Below are 19,678 nucleotides of genomic sequence, written 5' to 3'. Positions count from 1 at the left end.
AGCACTATTTCTAATTCCTGTTCCTATAGTAGCACTAGCATCACTGCATTGGCAAAATACTTATCAAAATCGTATTTTTACAAAACTTTTATATTTTCCCTACACAGTGTGGATCAAAAGCTTCCGTTTGATGTAAAAAAAGTTCTTATTTCATCAATTATTTTGTATAATAAAAAATAGTTTCTCTCAGTAGTGCTACTATAGGAACAATAGGTTAACTATAGGCGCAAGGGAGCTCAAATTTTAAGCAAAACTAATTATTTCGATCATTTTTTGAAAAAAAATCAAGCTGTGTATAAATGGTACATAGATTAATAGCTCTTGACATTCATGTCAAAAAATATTTTGAAAAGATTTATAGCAAAACGGCCGTAAAAAGCCACTAGTGCGGCTATAGGGGACTGTCCACTAAGGGAACACCGACCCTAATTGTTGGAAGAGTTTGGAAAAAAAAACTGGGATCCCAGTCTACACAAATTCGTATACGATAGCGCATAAAAGTACAAAAGTGGAGGTGATATACGTACATTCGCCATTAAGCTTTATGCAAAATATACCTATATCGCCTCCACATTTGTACTGTTATATCCTATTATATGCGATCGTATGTTTACTGGGAAGTATTTTTGAGGAAAAATTGTAAAATGATTTCTCACGAAACTTCTACAGAAACACCTAATCGACTCCTGACGAATTCCATCCCAAATAAATCAAAATAAATAAAAATCATGCTCCATAATCTATGATTTGGATTCAATTTTGCACATGTTTTTGGTATTGCAGAATAAGTGTTTTCCATAGAAAAATTGATCATGTTGACTCAAAAATAACTTTTGAAAATAGCCCATAACTTTTTACATGCAACTTATTTGAAAATTTCTGACTACGCAACTGTTGATTTTAGAGAAAAATGTTCTATGAAGAAGACGTAGTGAACCGTTTGGACTATAAGAAAAAAATGTACAATGAGAAAATATTTCATTTATTTTCATTAAAAATTCAAATCTAATTTTTATTACACAAAAAACCCATTTTTATTATTTTTTAATTTTTTTCCATAGAATCTTGATAGTGAACAGATATTTGGGACAAAGTTTCATGATGGAGAAATTTTTAATAAAAAAATTTTCCAAAGTACAACTCCTGCCCGATTTTTAAAATTTTGATTTTTTGTCAAAATAAATACGTTCTGATGATACAATAAGAGTCTTAAAATTATTCTGAACAAAAACAATTATCTTGATCACTTCAAAAAACTTCCAAAATTTTGGAAATCATCCAAAAGCTGTTCTTAGAAAAACTTTTTTTATTAAAAATTTCTCCATCATGAAATCCCAAACACCTGTTTACTATCAAAATTCTACAGTAAAAATAAAAAAAAAAATAAAAAAAGGTGTTTATGTGTTATTTAGAATAAAGGCTTTATTTTTGAATTTTTCATGAAAGAACATAAAATATTGTTTCAATGTATATTTTTTTTCTTATAGCCAAAACGGTTAACTACAACTTCTTCATAGAACATTCTTTTCTAAAATCAACAGTTTGGGAGTTAGAATTTTTCAAATAAGTTGCACGCAAAAATTTATAGGCCATTTTCAAAAGTTATTCTCGATTGATTTTTCTATGGAAAATATTTATTTTACCATACCAAAAACACGTGTAAAATTGACTGCTAATCAACGATGGTCGAGTTCTGTGACCGACCGGTTTGACATGGAATTCGCCTCCTGTAAGAGTCTCTGAAGTAAATGATCCTGACATCCCTAGGAAAGCTTCGGAAGATTCTCTAGATACATTACTAAATTGATTATTGAAAAACAAAATATAAAATATGATTTTCTGGAAGTATCCGTCGAAAAGCTTGGCGATAATCTCTGTAGAAATACGTGAAGAAATAATCTTAGGAATTACTGTCATTAGATATGCAAAAATTTTTAAAACCTTTTTTATTCCTGGAGGAATTTCTTGAGCATTTCTAACGAGAATTTGGGAAGAAATTATTGAAAGAACTCTTGTGAAAATAGTCGGAAAATTTTATGAAGCTATTAAAAGAACATTGAATAAATTTCACCAAAAACTCTCTAATAAATCTTTGTGGATTCTCTTGGAGTAACATCTAGAGAAATTACTTTACGTATTTTTCGAAAAATCTTCCTGTAGCACTTTTTCGAGAAATAGTATTTCTGTGGAAGCTGTAGACGAATTCCATGTCAAATCGGTCAGTCACAGAACTCGACCATCTTCGATTTGCAGTAAATTTTGCACATGGTTTTGGTATGATACACTAAGTGTTTTCATAAAAAAAAATCGATCATTTTGACTCGAGAATAACTTATGAAAATGACCTATACATTTTTGCATGCAATTTATTATGAAAAATTCTAAATCCGAAACTGTTGATTTTAGAGAAAAATGATCTATGAAGAAGTTGTAGTGAACCGTTTGGTCTACAAGAAAAAAATATACACTAAATAATGATTATATGAATAATTTCCCTAGAAGCAGCCATTTTCGAATAATATGGAGTTTGATGCAAAAAACATTATTTAAATATTAAAAAAATACTATTTTCATACGTTATTCGCGATTCTTCATCAATAATACGTATATTATACGTTTTCGAGAGTAAAGACCTTATTTATATCCATTCACTTATTTTCCTTGACGGAGAATCGCGAATAACTAATGAAAATGCCCTCGATATAATTCGAAAATGGCTACTTCTAGAGAAATTATTCATATAATCATTGTTGTTCAGAATCATTTCAAGATTTTTATTGTATCATCAGAACGTATAAATTTTGTCAAAAAATCAAAATTTTGAAAATCGGCCAAAAGTTTTTCTTAGAAAAACTTTTACTTCAAAAATTTATCCATCATGAAACTTTGTCCCAACCATGTGTTTACTATTAAGGTTCTGCCAGATTGTTTCCGGAAAAACGTAACAGTCTCCTTTCTTTGCGATTTGGAAAGAAATCTTGATTCCCCATAATGGAGATCAAGTTCTATTGCCTAAATCCTCCAAATTTGGAACAACTGACCACGATAGGCGGAACTCTTGGTTTCCTCACTTGAATCAAAGAGCCTGAGCTAGAGGCTGCTTCGATTTGGTGTTCGGAAAATTGGTCTAGAGCATCGAACTGATTGCTCATTTCGATGCTATTATCAATATTATTTATTTCACCCTTGAAAAAAAGTGAGCATTCCGGTAAAATGTCCTTTCTTCCATTTTGCCACGTGTAATAATGGTTTTAAATCCAGCCTGTTTTTTGAAGGAAGTTGTGAATTCAGTGATTAACCCTTCCTTTTGTTCGTGGTTGCAGCCATGTTTAGTGAATAAACGAGAGAAGAAGAAGGGCTGTTCTCCTTCTCTCGGTTATTCTTGTTTTTTTTTTTCAAGACGGTGTCCAAGAAAGATTACCACCGCTAGCTTTCACTAACGGGTCCAACGAAAAATCGAAGGCACGGGTCCAAACAAGGATCGAAAAGGGATGAATAGTAGAAAAAATAGTACTGAAAAGTACTGTTTCTGTAGCACTGAGAAGTACTGTTTTATTGCGTTAGGTAGTTTTAAAAACTTTCAAGAGCAGAGAGAATTTGTGTACGCACAGCACGAAGCTACGAAGCGCACTGTGCAAATTGTCACAAGCTTGATCAATAACAGCAGCGAACGAGAGTCCCAAAAGGAGAGCGAAAATAAAAACCCTTTTTTCTCGCAGATTTACCAATTGGCGAAGGTATTTTATTTTACTGGCATGCTAAACAATCCCCGAACATCTGATAGCAACAGCGTCCCCAAGGTTTGGAGCTCGTTTAGACGGATTTTATCATGCACTGTTATCCCTCAGGTTTAATCAGAGCTGCAGCAGAAGATGAAAAACAAGCTATCATGATGTGTTGCGGATCATGATTAATACAGAGAGCGATAAGTGAGAGATACTCTCAATTTTCTCAGGATTCAACCCTTGTTCACTACCATTTAAACCGCAAAAAAATGCGGTAATTTTCTGAAAGTCCAGTTTGCTTTTATTCCGATCTCAAGTGTCGTACAAATCCCACAACATCCGTGTGAGGTGCGATAACGAGCTGCAATGTCAACACCAGTAACTTAGCGAACGAGATAGAGAGACAGGCCACACCGGCGGCTGAGACATCAGCAGACCGATACGAATTGCGACTTGGTGCCCTTCTTAAACATCAACATCGAGATTGTGCAATCTCTCCCGGTTCCCCGTCGTTGTTGTGGAATGCGAAAGAAGCCACTGGAACGGTTTGAGAAGTAAACACAAACCTACAGTTTAACGATCAATTTCCGCGACTGCAGAAATGGAAACCAGATGGAACCAACTATGGGGCCTTCCTTGGCCTAGTCCGCGGGTTCAAAGCAAAGCCATGCTGAAGGTGTCTGGGTTCGGTTCCCGGTCGGTCCAGGATCGTTTCGTAATGGAAATTTCCTTGACATTCCTGGGCATAAAGTATCATCGTACCTGCCACGTGATATACGAATGCGCAAATGACAACTTTGGCAAAGAAAGCTCTCATTTAATAACTGTGGAAGTGCTCTTAAAGCACTAAGCTGAGAAGCAGGCTCTCTCCCAGTGGAGACGTAATGCTAGGAAGATGAAGAAGATGGAACCAACCAGAAGGAACTGACCGGGCTCTACCGGTTGTTGAAACGCACCTTCAAAAATCAATATCTACCCCCACAAGTGCCCAGACAGGTGTGATAATAAAATAGTGGAACTTATCGTCGAAACCGCGCTCAGCCGTCTCGTCTAGGTGAACTATTTTAACAACGTGTGACGTAATTTTATTATCACCAGACGGCGACGGCGGCACCAGTTTTGGCTTCAGGCTTCGATGGACGTCTGCTGATGGTCCAGGCGCGTGCGACTCTCCCCAGTTCGGTCAACTATTACTAACCGTGTGGTGCTTGTTGTCTGTAGCTATACCTACATCGCGGCGATGGCTTAATTGCGCTCAGCAAGAGGCGAGTTTTCACAGTTCCGTGCCTTTTATTACCGACGGAATTATTCGACTGTTAAACGCCCCTAGCGAGGGGTTTGCCCAATATGTTGACGACAGGTTAAACGGATTTGCAACGTAAAAGAGCTTGGCTGCCCGACCAAAAGTAACTGGATAACAGGATGGTTAAAATACTACAGAGAGTAATTTCAAAAGCACTCGTCATCCGCATTCATTCTCTGGATTATATATGCGTTCTCTCACAACAATGAAATGCGGGCAATCTAACACTACATGCTCCGTTGTTTCCTCCACACCAGCACAATTGGGGCACGCAGGAGATTCTGATTGCCCGAACCGATGCAGGTACTGCCTATAGCAACCATGTGGAAATTCACTTCCCCATGGTTTCCTGTATATAGTCCTTCATGGGGTACTATATTCAGAGACAGATCGGCGCAAGTAAGGAAATGGCATCTGAGCCTACTCAAGCTCAGTTGGCCTAAACAAGTGACGGATTTACAACATTCGCAGCCAGCCTGCATCTTTGATAATATCATCCATATTTCTTTCAGGAACAAAGCTTGGAAGTGAACCTTGAACTAATCTTTAAGAATAATACCAAAATCATGAGCATTGCTATTCCCGGCCTCACCTGTCTTTACCGTAACTTGGAAAGGGAGAGGAAATGTAGACCTCAATTAACAAGAGGCCTCCGACTCAGAGATACCCTCAAAAATGCTACGGAGTTGGAGATTGGGTGATGTTCTTCTTCTTTCTGGCATTACGTCCCCACTGGGACAGAGCCTGCTTCTCAGCTTAGTGTTCTTATGAGCACTTCCACAGTTATTAACTGAGAGCTTACTATGCCAATGACCATTTTTTGCATGCGTATATCGTGTGGCAGGTACGAAGATACTCTATGCCCTGGGAAGTCGAGAAAATTTCCAACCCGAAAAGATCCTCGACCGGTGGGATTTGAACCCACGACCCTCAGCTTGGTCTTGCTGAATAGCTGCGCGTTTACCGCTACGGCTATCTGGGTGATTGGGTGATGTACTAGGTCCAAATTCGTCTGGAATGCTGGAAATGGTCCCAGAATATTTGTTGTTAGAAAAAAAAAAAGATTAATTAATTTGTACATAATAAACAAAAAATGTCACTAGTCACAGCCCAAGTAACATTTTTATTTTTTTCATTTACTACAAGCTGTTGTTACCACCATATCGTTAAAAATCATTTTAGAACTTATTAGTCTTAATAACCTTAATAAACCTTTGATAAAACTCCATTAAGCCCGAAAAGGCCCACACTACAGGAGGTTGTTAAGACTATACCTTAAAACTGTTTCTAAACTTCTTAGTTTTGTATCGTATGAATACATCTACCCTTGTAGTATGCTATAAAACATTCATAAGAGCTATTGTATAGACTTATTGAGCTCAACTAGCGGTATTAAATCTTTTAAGATATCCTAATACACGGAATAAAACCAATGTTAAGAGCTTATGATTGAACAAACATCAACCGATAAGTTGTTTATAAACCATAACCTTTTTTGATATTGAAACCGTCATGATGTCTGCCGACTCATAATAATCAATTAAAATAATCATTTTATGCATGGCAGAAAATTTCCTTACGATCGCGTGAAATTCCTGCCAATAAAAACTTACTGGTGGAATGAAATAAAATTTTTCGATTTACAGCAACGCGCCACAGTTACGACATCATTATTGGCTATCTAATATTTTAATCCATGCCATTTTCAGAATGATTTCATGCTCATCTCAATCGTAAATTGAAATTTCCCACGCATATTGCAATTATCAATCAGAAACGGCGACAATAAAAATGGATTCCATCCAGTTAAATCTTGCTGGTCTTGTCTGGGATAGTTTAAGATCAATTGGTGATTATTCTGAACAATATAATCATTCATAATCGCTTTTGATCTTAAGAACCCGTGCGCAAAACCCTCACTGGCTAAAATATTCCTAAATCAGAATATTTGTTCTGCACTAAGACAAATAGGTTTTTAAAGAGCCTTGACTTAAACTCAATGCACTCAGGAAAGCTAGTGCTGTCAAAAAGGTAAACAAATCGGAAGATTCAGTTTTATGATGCAGTTCATTTTATTAAATTTGTGCCGTTATGCATCTGGATTGTTAGAATGAAGCCCGCCGTGCTTGATCGGCTGTACTGATGCAGAAAACGGTAAGTGATAAGTGCCTGAAAAATGAAAGCTTTTTTCGTGTAGCTCAGCTGTTGTGTGCAGCATAGTTGTCCCACTGAACGGGAAGTTCAGGCAAGCATGGGAAAAATATGCTTTATACGGTAGTCTGTTAATTTTTCGAGGGGAATATTTGTCATTTCTATGTTTGCGTTTTGATTAATCCTTATTTCACTACATGATTATCATTATCAACATAATGATATTGATAACCACACGCAGACTGCATTCCAATAACATTCATCAGACAGTTGAGTTTTAAGAAGGCTTTAACATGACTTAGTGTAGTCTTAGAAGTTTTACCCATGCCTTGACAAGACAAGCAAGATGAGGTTTTATGTTTAGGTTTTAATAGACACTACACAGCTCCTTCAAAATACAATTTATTATCAACAAATGTGGCCAGCAAATAAGTTTTAACGGTAGCTCTTGTAGATATCTACAAAGCATTTTAAAGTGGGTTTTACCGAAAAGAACGTTTGGCACTTTGCAATGCTTTATTAAATCTGTTAGGAATGAATACATCTCTAATAAAACCTCCATAAATAACATCTAAGATCAAAAAGCACTGAAATTGTTACTTGGGAGGTTTTTTCATCGGGAACACTTTCGTACATCGCAAAAATTGTAGCCAGCGACTACGAAGACAACGACGACATTTCCATTTTTCTTTCTTCCACCTCAATGCTGAAGGACAAGCGCGAAGTTGAGGTGTATTGTTCAGCATAGTCTCACCTTGCAACAGACACAAGAAGGGGCCCACCAACCAGATCAGTCAGCCGTTCCATCCCTCCATGCACATATCCCGATTTCCGATTGGGGGAACTGGATCCACTGCTTCGCTATGGTTTCATTAGTGTACGTCGCTAATGGAAAACAAGCCTCTCCCATAAAACTCCCGGTCATACGCCATTCGCCGGTAATGCGGTACAATCATAAACAAGTGCCAAGTTTATTTCGGAAGACACCCGGCGAATATGGGGGCTAGATAACCGCGCAACTATTTAGCAAGATCAAGCTGAGGATCGTGGTTTCGAATCCCGGCGGTCGAGGATCTTTTCTTAAAGGAAATCGCTCAGTCTAATAACTGTGAAAGTGTTCATAAGAACACTAAGCTGAGAAGCAGGCTCCATTCCAGTTGGAACATGTAAACACCAGAAATAAGAAAAACCCGGCAAACGTGAACCGAGTTGGTGGAGATGGTGGTGGTGGTTGGTGCAACCATTCCTTTCTTGAGACGACCGTCTTCCCTTGCGTCTTCTCCTGAATGGCGGCAGTTCTACGCTGGATCCATTTCAAGGTTGTCTAGCTTCGGTACGGTAGTTTTGTGTTGTGCAGCGTGGACAAACATAGGGTGTGTCGGAAATGGAATTGATGCGTACGGCTTTCTACAGGTCTTGACGGACTGGTAAATGTGTGGACATATCGATAATGATGTGCTCTATATTGTACAAATTCATTCCCTCATAATGTGAGTAATGCCGCGTTATGTAGCAGATAGGAGTTGTCTGTCTCCAACAAGGCAAATTTATTGGACTTTCATGCTCGTCAATTTTAGCGATTGAAAAAATCACAAATTTATTACAAGTATGCTCATTGACAGTTTTCAAGGTTTTCCTAAGAAACATTCGCAAAAACTGACCTGGTTGACATGCAATACTTCAAACTAAGATTGCCAGAGAAAAGCTACTCAAATTGTTAGAGAAATCCGAGTGAACATTATTTTATATAACCACTAAATTATGTTAAAGCCTGCATTTTAGCTTAGATTTTCTCCTTAAATTGATTCTCGTATTGCTCAAACACTGAAAACAGCTTTTGGATCAATCGTAAAACAATATTTGGTAGGGAAGATGTACCAGTATTCGCCATGTAGGGGGAGATCCACAGTACTTAAGCCGCTAAATTCATTATTCAAAAACTATTGATTTCATGCGGTCTTGGTGCCCATTTATGACAAATATTACCATTTTTGTAGCGTACAAAAATTAATTTGAAAATATAAAAATGAATTTTGACATTGAATTTTGATGATGTATTTTAGTACCAAATTGACCTGTCATAAAAGGGGGCTCCCAATACCGGACATGAACTGGAAAAGCCTCGAAGTTTTTAAATTTGTACATATATCATTGAACGTTTTTACTCCATGAAAAGTTTTCCATCGCCAATTCAATGCATTTGCAACATTCACAAGAGTAATTTAAGTTTTACTTAGTCTGCAAGTTGGTCATGTGTTGATCTGAATTTTCATTCTTCTGGTTTTTATTGCATCTTTGATACCGTGATCGATGAAATCCATGAAAAATTAATGTATTTTGAGATACTGGTGCGAAAATTAAAAAGATGTAATCTTGTAAACAATTAAGCTGTCCGAAACAGGGGGATACGAGGTGCTGGACCAAAATTGTAGTTTGATCATATTTAGTTGAAGTATGGTACAAAATACATTCATACTTTCACATTATGGTTGTATTCGATCATGCTTGCGTGATCCAAATTGTTTTGCCATATTCAAAATAACTACTAATAAGGTTCAAATTTATGGCGGTACGTCAAATTTTCAACAATTTTCAAACATCTCAACTTTCTTTAAAAGTGCTGTCCGGTACTGGGGGATCTCCCCCTATTCGTATTCATCCATGATCGCCAATATTTCGCAAGTTGTAACAAATTTGATAAATAGCAACAGCGAAGAAGAGACGCAAAGAGAGAGCGATGATAAAACCCACTTGACACTTGAAACCCATGCAATATGTATATTTTTTTAACAGAACAGACGAGTAGATGCCGGAAAACAATGTCTGATGCCATTTTTGAAACCAAGTTCAGTTTGTGAAATATATAGCATGAGTCTCAAGTGATTTTCACAAACCGAAATCTACAACTGATTCAGACTTCAATTTCTGGCATCTATTTATTGTTCCTTTTCAAAAAATACCCATCAGGAAGTTGCCATTTTGGATTCCAAAATGGCGTCGAACATCGATTTTTGTCTTCTAGTCATCTGTCCCGTACGAAAAATTGCCATATTGCGTGGATTCAATTGATTTCAGACATCGATTTCCATACGATACCGTCCCAGAAATACCCATGTTACAATGGTTCATAATCAGGTCATAATCAGGCATTTGGAATTTTTGGAGCGTAAAAAGAGGGATCGTAAGTTGGAATTTCGAGCGTAAAAAAGTGAGCGTAAAAGAATTATTACTGTATTCACAGTCATTAAAGGTCTTTTGATTTATTTATATAGATTAATGTATAACTATATATATTAAGTTATATATAATTTAATATAAATATATATTATTTTTCTTGTGGTGGCGAATAAAAAGGGATGTCTTTCTTTGCATCTTTTGGGGTTCAGACACAAATCTTACTGAAAAAATGTGACTCAAAATTTCTTTATGACTCGTTCAAGAGATTTCTCCTCTAGGAATACCTATGAAGATTCCCTCAGATGTTTATTTAACAACTTTTCACCCTTTGGAGGAATTGATGGAAATCATCTCCCTAATTTCTCCAGGGTTGCTTCTAGGAGTGTTTTCACGATTCTTCTAATATTTCCTTCGGTATTGCTCCAAGAAATTGAACATGATTTATCAGGAATCTATCTTTAGAACCTTTGCTTTAAATTCGTCGAGTTACCCTTTGAAGATACTCACGAGTTTCATGAACTCTCCAGAAATTCTTCATTGTGCGTGTTGGGTTACCGTCCGAAAAACATGGCGAATACTGGTGCAAATGTTCCAGTCAGAGATGCTTTTTAAACTGAATGCGAGCCAAAACTGAACTGAACGCGTTCTAATTTTGCACGTGAACGCAGTAAACATTGAACTCTTCACTTTAAAATGCACAGTGAAGCACAAAACTTAAAAACACTACTTTAAACTAAATTGAATTCATATCACGTACAATGTGTGGAACCTTAAATGTCCTATCACATCTTTAGTGTGGGCTTTGTGACCGAGCGGTTAGCGGCGTCAGTCGTTTAGGCGTGTGTCACGAAACGTGGGTTCGATTCCCGCTCCAGTCGGAGAAAACTTTTCGTCAAAACGAAAAATTCTTCACTGGGCTACTGGGTGTTCCGTGTTGTCCGTTGCCTAATGTTAGTGATTGTTCAGTCTGTGCAGCCTTTGGCTGAAGACGGAGTAAATTGTCTTTTAAAATCTTTCTGTTTTTAAATTTGTTTTAAATCTGCCATGAAAACAATGTTCATTTCGCGTTAATTTTTCAGCTCTTTTCAGTTCATATTTTTGAATGTTCAAGCCTACTTGATCTCTCGTTCAAAAATTTGAACTGGAAAGCAAACTGAACGCGTTCAAATGAAACACTGCTTCCAGTACAGGCATTGCAGAATTCGTTCTCAATTGATTTCGAAGCACGATCAAAGCAAGCGAAGAAAAACATTGCATCTGTATCGGTCCATGATCGTCAATGTTTCGCAAGTTGTACCAAGCTTGATAAATAGCAGCAGCGAAGGAGAGCTGCAAAGAGAGAGTGATGCGAAAGACTTTTGCAGATACTAGCTGCATTTTCTATAGATTTATTTATTTTCTTTCAAAGATTCTCCCGAAAGCTACGTCTAAGTCTTCTCCAGACTTTGTTTTATGAACTACACCAGGGATTTTTTTTGAGATTCTCTTACATTATAAATTGCTGAATTTCAAGAATTGTCCCTAAAAAGGCTATATAAAAATGTGGATTTTCTGACAAAAACCTGCTGCAGCATGTAGGTGTTGATGTGTCTAGTGAAATTTCAGAAAATATTTTCAAGAATGATCCTAAGTTTTCGAGCAGTTCAGTGTAAATGAAAAATCGAATTCTGGAATGGTTTAGTACCCTTTTTTACACGTTGTATCGTTCTTAAAATGTTTTTCTCTAGAGATTTTCACTTTACAGATTACTGAAATATACCATCACATCTCCGGAAAAAAATATGTCTGGTGTCATCGATGGAATTCCAAAATAAAATACTTGAAAACTTACTGTAATTATTCAATAGAATGCCATCCAAGAAATTGAAAAGCGAAGTTCTGGTAAAATAACATTGAAGGAACTTTTTTCGTAATTCCACAAGTTTTCTCTAGAAAAGCTCACAGTAATTCTTCCACTTATTTCTTCAGTTATTATTTCAGCAAACCTTCTACAAGTTTTTGGAGGATTCCTTTAAAAAAAATCAAATCCAGGGTTTTTGAAAAACATCACTTAGGATTTTTTAACGGACAAGAATTCCTTCACAAGTTGCTACTCTGATTTTCCAGTATATATTCAATCAATTTTTACAACCAACAAAAATCATAAATATATTATTCCAGAAAATAACCTAGACACTCTTCCAGGACATTCCTATTGACATTTTAAGCGTTTTCCCAAATCCTGGAAAATAAATCAGTGATCCATTTTAAGAACAGTTACTTTTATGAATACAATTATTTTTTTATTATTGGAAAGCTGTTATCTTTGGCGAAATTGCGAGAAAGCTCACGGGCAGTCTTTTCAGGCAGGTTTTTCATTTCAGATTTCTTCCACTAGTTTTCGCTGGAAGCATAGAACAGTTTAAATTTTTAGCTGCTTTGTCTGCAGCTCTTGCCGAAATCACCACACTCGCGTTTTGTTACAATAAGCGTGGTTTCCAAGTCGATTGTTCCCCGTTTGGTATATAGTCGTTTGGCATAAGGCCGTTTGGCATCAGGTCACTTGGCATAAAGTATTTTGGCATGATGGTCGTTTGGCATAATAAGTGATTTGAAATGGGCAGATTCGTACCCAATATATCATATATAAGTAGTGATTTCTAGTGCACCTTCGGAAATTGACTCACTGATTATTTTTTCCTTGAATATCGGCTTTTTTGAAAGCTTTTAACCGAGATGGTCAATTCTTACTAATTTTCAGCAGACTAGAGCACAAGGCAGTGACAACAAATGCTAAACGCAATTTTGGTTGTGTTTACATCGTAATGTTTTAACCTAACCAAACAAAAAAAAAGTCTTAAAACAATCAATTTAAAAAAGGGATCCTGAGTAGATATTATAATTAAATTATCAACAGTGGCTGTTAAGAATTTTTGTAATCCTACATTTCCACAAAAACAAAACAATTTTATTGGTAGTAGGCTTATGTATAAATGAAATATTGACAAACAGGTTATCAGTGATTTTTAAGGTGAAGATGAATCGAAGCCAAACTTCAAATTTCTAAGAGCACGGATCTGGAGAACCAAACATCCGTTAAAGCTGAAAACTTAATCGATTGGTCACTAGCTGGTGATGACCAATCGATTAAGTTTTCAGCTCAAACGGATGTTTGGTTCTCCAGATCCGTGCTCTTAGAAATTTGAAGTTTGGCTTCGATTTATCTTCACCTTAACAAACATAGCTTGAAGTAGATGACACATGATGAAGGCAAACTTGATAAAATAAGGGGAAATTTATATGACAGCATCCATTTATTGCGTAACGCTACAATTGATATTCGATGATTGCAGCATTATTAAAAACTAGCCTTCATATTTTTGTTTAAAATGTGTAATGTTTCAATGCCAAAATATCTTCACACAGCATAATTTGAACGAACAAACCCATTTTTAAAAGTGAATATTTTCGAAAAAAGTGATTTTTCGAAAAAAAAAACCAGTGAAGTGACAGCTGCGGTAGCTTTTCGTTGAACCGTTAAACGGAAATCTTTAAATTGCAATATTTACAATACAATTCTCCACTGTCGGTAATCAATGAGTTCATTCAAGAGCATGTGATTGTTCAGTACCAATTAATTCCAAAATAAGCCTAATGTCGTCAGTGGGATTCGATAGAAACGATAAACCAAAATTTATCTTGGGAAATCCTTGGTTTCAGACTCATTATGCTAAACGACTATTATGCCAAACGACCATTATGCTAAACGACCGTTATGCAGCATTATGCCTAACGACCAGTATAGATCTTCGGATTCTAATGTTGATCCTGGGTTAACAATGTGGATCTTGATATCCTGTGTGGATCCTAAGATTATTCCAGTGTGGATCCTGATATCCCAGTGTGAATTGTAGGATTCCAGCGTAAAATCTTATGATTACCCCGAGATCATAATGTGGATCTTGAGATTCCAATGTGACTCCAGGATTCCAGTTCCGGAGTAAATCGTTAAATTCCAGTGTAGCCCAGGATCTACACATCCCTATGTGGGTTCTAAGATTACGATGTGGATTCTGGGAATTCCTGTGATTTCCTTGTGGATCATGCAATTCTGAATCCTGAGATAACAATAAAGATCTAAGGATTTTAGTCTGAAGCTTGGGATTCTAATGTGGTTTTTGGTTTTGGTTTTTGATTTTTATAATTTTTATTTTTGAACATCCCAATCCTTTTTCATTTTTTCTTGGAGCCTCTTTTAGTTACTGATTTTTAGCAATAATAAAAAAAAATCAAGTTTTTACAATACTTTCAAAAATATATTTTTTTTATTTTTTTGGCGATTTTTTTATCTTTCATGCAATTAATGGAAAAACAGGTTTGGAATTATTTCAATACAACCAAGCTTTTCTTGTTTGATAGGTTTATCGTAAAAAAAATATAAAAGTTACGATTATTTATAAAACACGTTCAATGAACCCCAGGGATGTGTAGGTTATATAAGAATACAATTTTTCAAACAATTAAAAAAAAATACAAAAAAGTTTCAAAAGTCATAAAAAAATTTCTTTTATGCGTATTATGAGTCAAGGTTAAAGCCAAAAATACACAAAATTCCAAAGTGTACCCCGTCTAAAGGCGGAGTTGGGTATTAGATGGTTAATAACTGTGGAAGTGCTGAGCAGCCGGCTCTGTCCTAGTGGGGACATTAGTGCCAAGAAGAAGAAGAAGAAGAAAAAGTAGATTATGGGATTCCAGTGTTGACCGTGGAAAGTCAGTGTCCAGTGTGGATACTGTGATTTCCTTTGGGGATAACGGGATTCTACTGAGGATCCTTGGATTCCTGTGTAGATCCTATGATTCGCTTGTTGATCCTGGATTTTGGGGTTCCAGTGAGACTCTGGGGATTCCAGTGTGGATCTTGGGATTCAAGTGTGGATTCTGGAAAGCCAGTGTGGATCCTTGGATTTTAGTGTGGATCATTGAATTTCAATGTGGATTTTGAAAAGCCAGTATAGATCTTGGGAATTATATATGGATCCAGCGAATCAAATGAGAATTCTGATATTCTAGTGTGGATCCTGGTACATCAGTGTGGATATTGGAATTATAGTGTGGATTATTGTATTTCAGTGTATATCCTTTAATAACAGTGTTATTCTTGAGACTATGATGTGGATCGAAGGCTTTCACTGTAGAGGTTCTAGTATGGATTCTTGAATTCTAATGTGGATATTGGGATTCCAGTGTGGATTATGGAATTGCGAATTCTGGGGTCTTAGTGTGCATTAAGAGATTCCAGACTGGATTCAGAAATTTCAGTGTGCATCTAAGAGTTTCAGGGTGAATCCTGGGATTCCAGTGTGGATGGTGTGATTCCAGTATGAATCCTGGGACTACCCTGTGAATCATAGGGTGGAACCTTGGATTTTATTGTGGATCATAGAATTCCTGTATGAATCCTTGTATCTCATGGTTGTACAGGGATTATAGTGTGGATACTGAGCTTCCAGTGTGGTCCTTGCATAACAGTGCGGACTGAGATTCCATTGTGGATCCTAAGAGTCCAATGTTGAATTCCTGTTAAATGAAAATAAGGCAGAAAAATCTAGAGATTCCAGTATGAATGGTAAAATGGAAATCTTGGCATTCCTGTGAGAATCCTGGGCTTCTAGCACTGTGGGAATCCTGCGGGACTTATATTGAAATCAAGATTGAAATGCTGTGCAAATACTGAGGAAAAACTGGGCAAATCATTTGAAACTTTATTGGAAATCATACTGAAATCCTGGAATAATTGTGAATATCATGTGGAAATCCTCTGGAAAATCTGAGGAGATCCGTTGTTTGTGGAAATCCTCTGGTAATTTCATGCGAATCTCTCTGAAAAACTATGGGAAAAGTGTAGACAAATTTCGAGAATCTTCTGAGAATTCCATGGAAATCCCGTGCAATTTTTATGAGCATCGTGGGGGAATATCATGGGGCCCTCCTTAGCCGAGTGGTTGAAGTCTGCGGTTACATAGCAAAGCCATACTGAAGGTATCTGGGTTCGATTCCCGGTCGGTCCAAGGCCCTTCGTAATGGAAATTTCCTTAACTTCCCTGGGCATAAAGTATCATCGTACTTGTCACACGATATACAAACGCAGGCAAAGAAAGCTCTCAGTTAATAACTGTAGAAGTGCTCATTGAACACTAAGCTAAGAAGCAGACATTGTCCCAGTATTGCCAAGAAGAAGATGAAGAAGAAGAAGAAAAAATGAATCCAATTGATCTTCTTTGGTAATCTTGTGGGAATTTTGAGGGAATCATTTTGGATTAATGCTGGAATTCTGTGGGAAAACCTTCAATAGTCGACTTATGACCACGTGGTTTATGGACGACCCAAGAGCTAATTTCACGAACCGGTACCGTTTTACCGTAGCTGACAATGTTGGGAAACAGTGGGTCCACTCAAATTAAACCCAAATCTGCGAAAATCGATCACCTGCAGTGTGCACTGAAGTGAACACTTCGTTCTACACGAAGGACCCACTATAACATTTTGCTGCATCAATAAGCTAGTTCCATGTATATTCTTATTGTCATGGTTAAGATAATTCTGGAGTGAGCCTTGCCATTGCTCCTATAGTATTTTTTTTTTCAAGAAAATATAATAATGTTGCGGAAGAATCTCAGTTCATTCTCTAGGATATACTAGAAAACGCCGGAAGTCTTCTTGCTAATCATTCTCTGGAAAATCCCTTTGGGAAATACCAATTCAGACACTTCTCAATATTATGTGACAAAGATCTCAACCCCATCATTATCGACGGCCACTGGCCGTCTCGAAACACAATCAGCACAAAGTATCGCCATAATGACCTGACTGAACGCTTCGAGTAATTACAACCCAGCGGAACCAATGCAATGAACGCTTGCCGCCTTCTTTGGCGACAGCTGCTAGCTGAACTGCACCTACGCTTCGAGATAAATGTGGAGATTCGAGAACGTGCAGCAGCAAGATTGCAATCATTTCCTGGTTTCACGATACACATCTAGGAATCACTTGCAACGAACCTTCTTCGATCCGATCCGATCTCCTCAGCAGTAGCTCAGTGCACGGTAGCTAATACGAACAAACCGAAGGGATTACCGTTACTCACGTTCACGTATGCGCGGGTATCCCGAACGGAAGAGCAGAATAGGATAATAACTGGTCATATTGTTAAGATTATTTCAAAATTATAACACATTCAATTACATATAGTATTTTGGGTAAACTTGGGTAACTTCTAACTCACCTTATTTGAAGAGTGTTATTCAATTAACAAAAATCCGTCTTTTAACAAGTTTTAGTTTTATCATCCCTTCCTGATCGGGAATATGGTGACCTCCGCCCGTCGTCATCGTCCAATGGTCTGTAGGTAGCGAGCGAGGCACCACCTGACAAACAATTAATTAGCAACGTTCGCTTTATCCCTTGCCGGTTTGGCTACCGTAGGATTTAGTGCATCAACAGACGAAACGAGGGATTTCCTCCTGGTGGGTGCCACTGCCTGAACGTGATCTCCGTTCGCTACCGAAGCTGCGATTGTCGTTACTAATTGCCCAAGGTCACACCGTGGGCCGTGGGCGTAGCCAGGATTTTCATCAAAGGGGGGAGGAAGGGAGTCGAGCGACCTCCAAGGTTATTTCGAGAATTTTACTCAAAAATGATTATTGAACCCAAGAAACCACTAGCCCGGTAATTCGTCATTTTGAACTAACAAGACTATTGTACGGTTAATATGCAGAGTGACAGCTCTACAGTATGGCCCATAAAAAAAAATGCGAAAATCGTCATATCATGTTCAATGGCAGTTTTTATATCAACACTGTTATTTATTTTTACATTGTTTACTCCTTTGATTAGAGTTTAGAGACAACTTAGATCAATACTAGCTCATAAGTTTTCAACAAAACAGAGCCGCTTATCACACTTATATGCATGTTTAACAACGGCTCTCCGGAATGAGTCGTTTATCCTAATATATGTTTAACATCCAGCGCTCCATTACCATTTGACATGGACGAATGTTCGAGATAAGGGCTGTGACGAATCTTATCCCATCGTTGACGTTTTTAAAGCTTCCATCACAATGATATCAAGCTCGATGACTTCATGGTAACATTAGAAGATATGCCTCCAATTCCTCTCTAGTAAGGAGAAAGTAACAGATAAAAATCATATCCAAAGCGATAAACAGAGTCTAACCAGATTAAACAATACAAATAATGAATAACATTTTTGATTCGTATCCATTCTTCATATTAAAACTATCATAAAACATGTTATGAAGATTTTCGCATTTTTTTATGGGCCATATTGTGCAGGAAACAGTGTCAATAATCTTAATATAAAACACATGAACTTATGCCTTTTGCTTTTAATTATAATAGCAATACATTTCATTGAACTTATTGGGTAATTTCTGGGAAAATCATAAAAGTGTGCATAATGATCAAACTACAAAAACCAAACAAACATAAAGCTAAAAAGAAAAATTGAGCAGAATCCGTCAACTCTTTAAACTCTAAACGGTAGGGTGCGGCTTATTTTTGAAAAGTTCTCAAAACCAAAAATTCGTGTTCTCTTCTGAACTCAAATCACATAAAAAGAGAAACTTACAAATTTGAGCCAAAAATATTAATATTTAGAGGTGAGGCATGCCACTTGAAGGTGAATATTCAATTTATAAAAAATGAACTTCAGTGAAGTACACATAAGTTTGTTCTTTTACAACCAATTTTGAAAGTTTTAGCAATTCATTTAGCATTTCCGTCAAAATTAAATTTATGAAAACTTTGTAAAACACTAAATTTGTCTAAAATCAAAACTAGTTTTAGTTCAAATAGTTTACTCCTAATTTTACTAAAAAAATATCTTTGTATGACCATAACTTCATATTACTCAACCTACTCCAAATCTTTTTACATGCTTTTGAAGCTAATTTAATTGAATTCAAACTGTTCATACACCATATTTCATTAAAAAATTGTTATGAGGAACCTGGTCAAACAACTTGTTTAATACAAACTACACAAAAACATGATTTTTTTAACGAAAAATTCCAGTTTTTCCTTCAAATTTTTACCAGTTATACATTATCTCTAAAGCTGAAACTAGGTTTTCTCATTTGCTAGACCTGTAAAAAGAATTTTGCAACAATTTTTAAATAATTTTGAAACATTAATATTTTTGCACATTTTCAAAACTATATGCACTTTTCAACTCGTAATTAATACAAGATGCTGTATAAACTTAAGTTTCATAGAAAAATGCAATTTCCGACGAAAATACTTAAAATAATTCAAAGATACAT

At 36.6% G+C, this 19,678-nt stretch overlaps 1 protein-coding gene across 4 annotated transcripts in view; it reads right to left on the bottom strand.

The window, feature by feature from the left end:
- Window positions 1–19,678, bottom strand: part of LOC23687644 (phosphatidylinositol 3,4,5-trisphosphate 3-phosphatase and dual-specificity protein phosphatase PTEN) — a 266,964-nt gene that overhangs the window by 34,319 nt on the left and 212,967 nt on the right. The gene's annotated exons all lie outside the window — the stretch shown is intronic.

The sequence above is a fragment of the Aedes aegypti genome, chromosome 2 (genome assembly GCF_002204515.2).
Source record: "Aedes aegypti strain LVP_AGWG chromosome 2, AaegL5.0 Primary Assembly, whole genome shotgun sequence".
NCBI classification, from domain to species: Eukaryota; Metazoa; Arthropoda; class Insecta; order Diptera; family Culicidae; genus Aedes; species Aedes aegypti.
The sequence above is the reverse complement of the archived record's forward strand: the minus strand, read 5'-3'. Positions and strand labels throughout refer to the sequence as shown.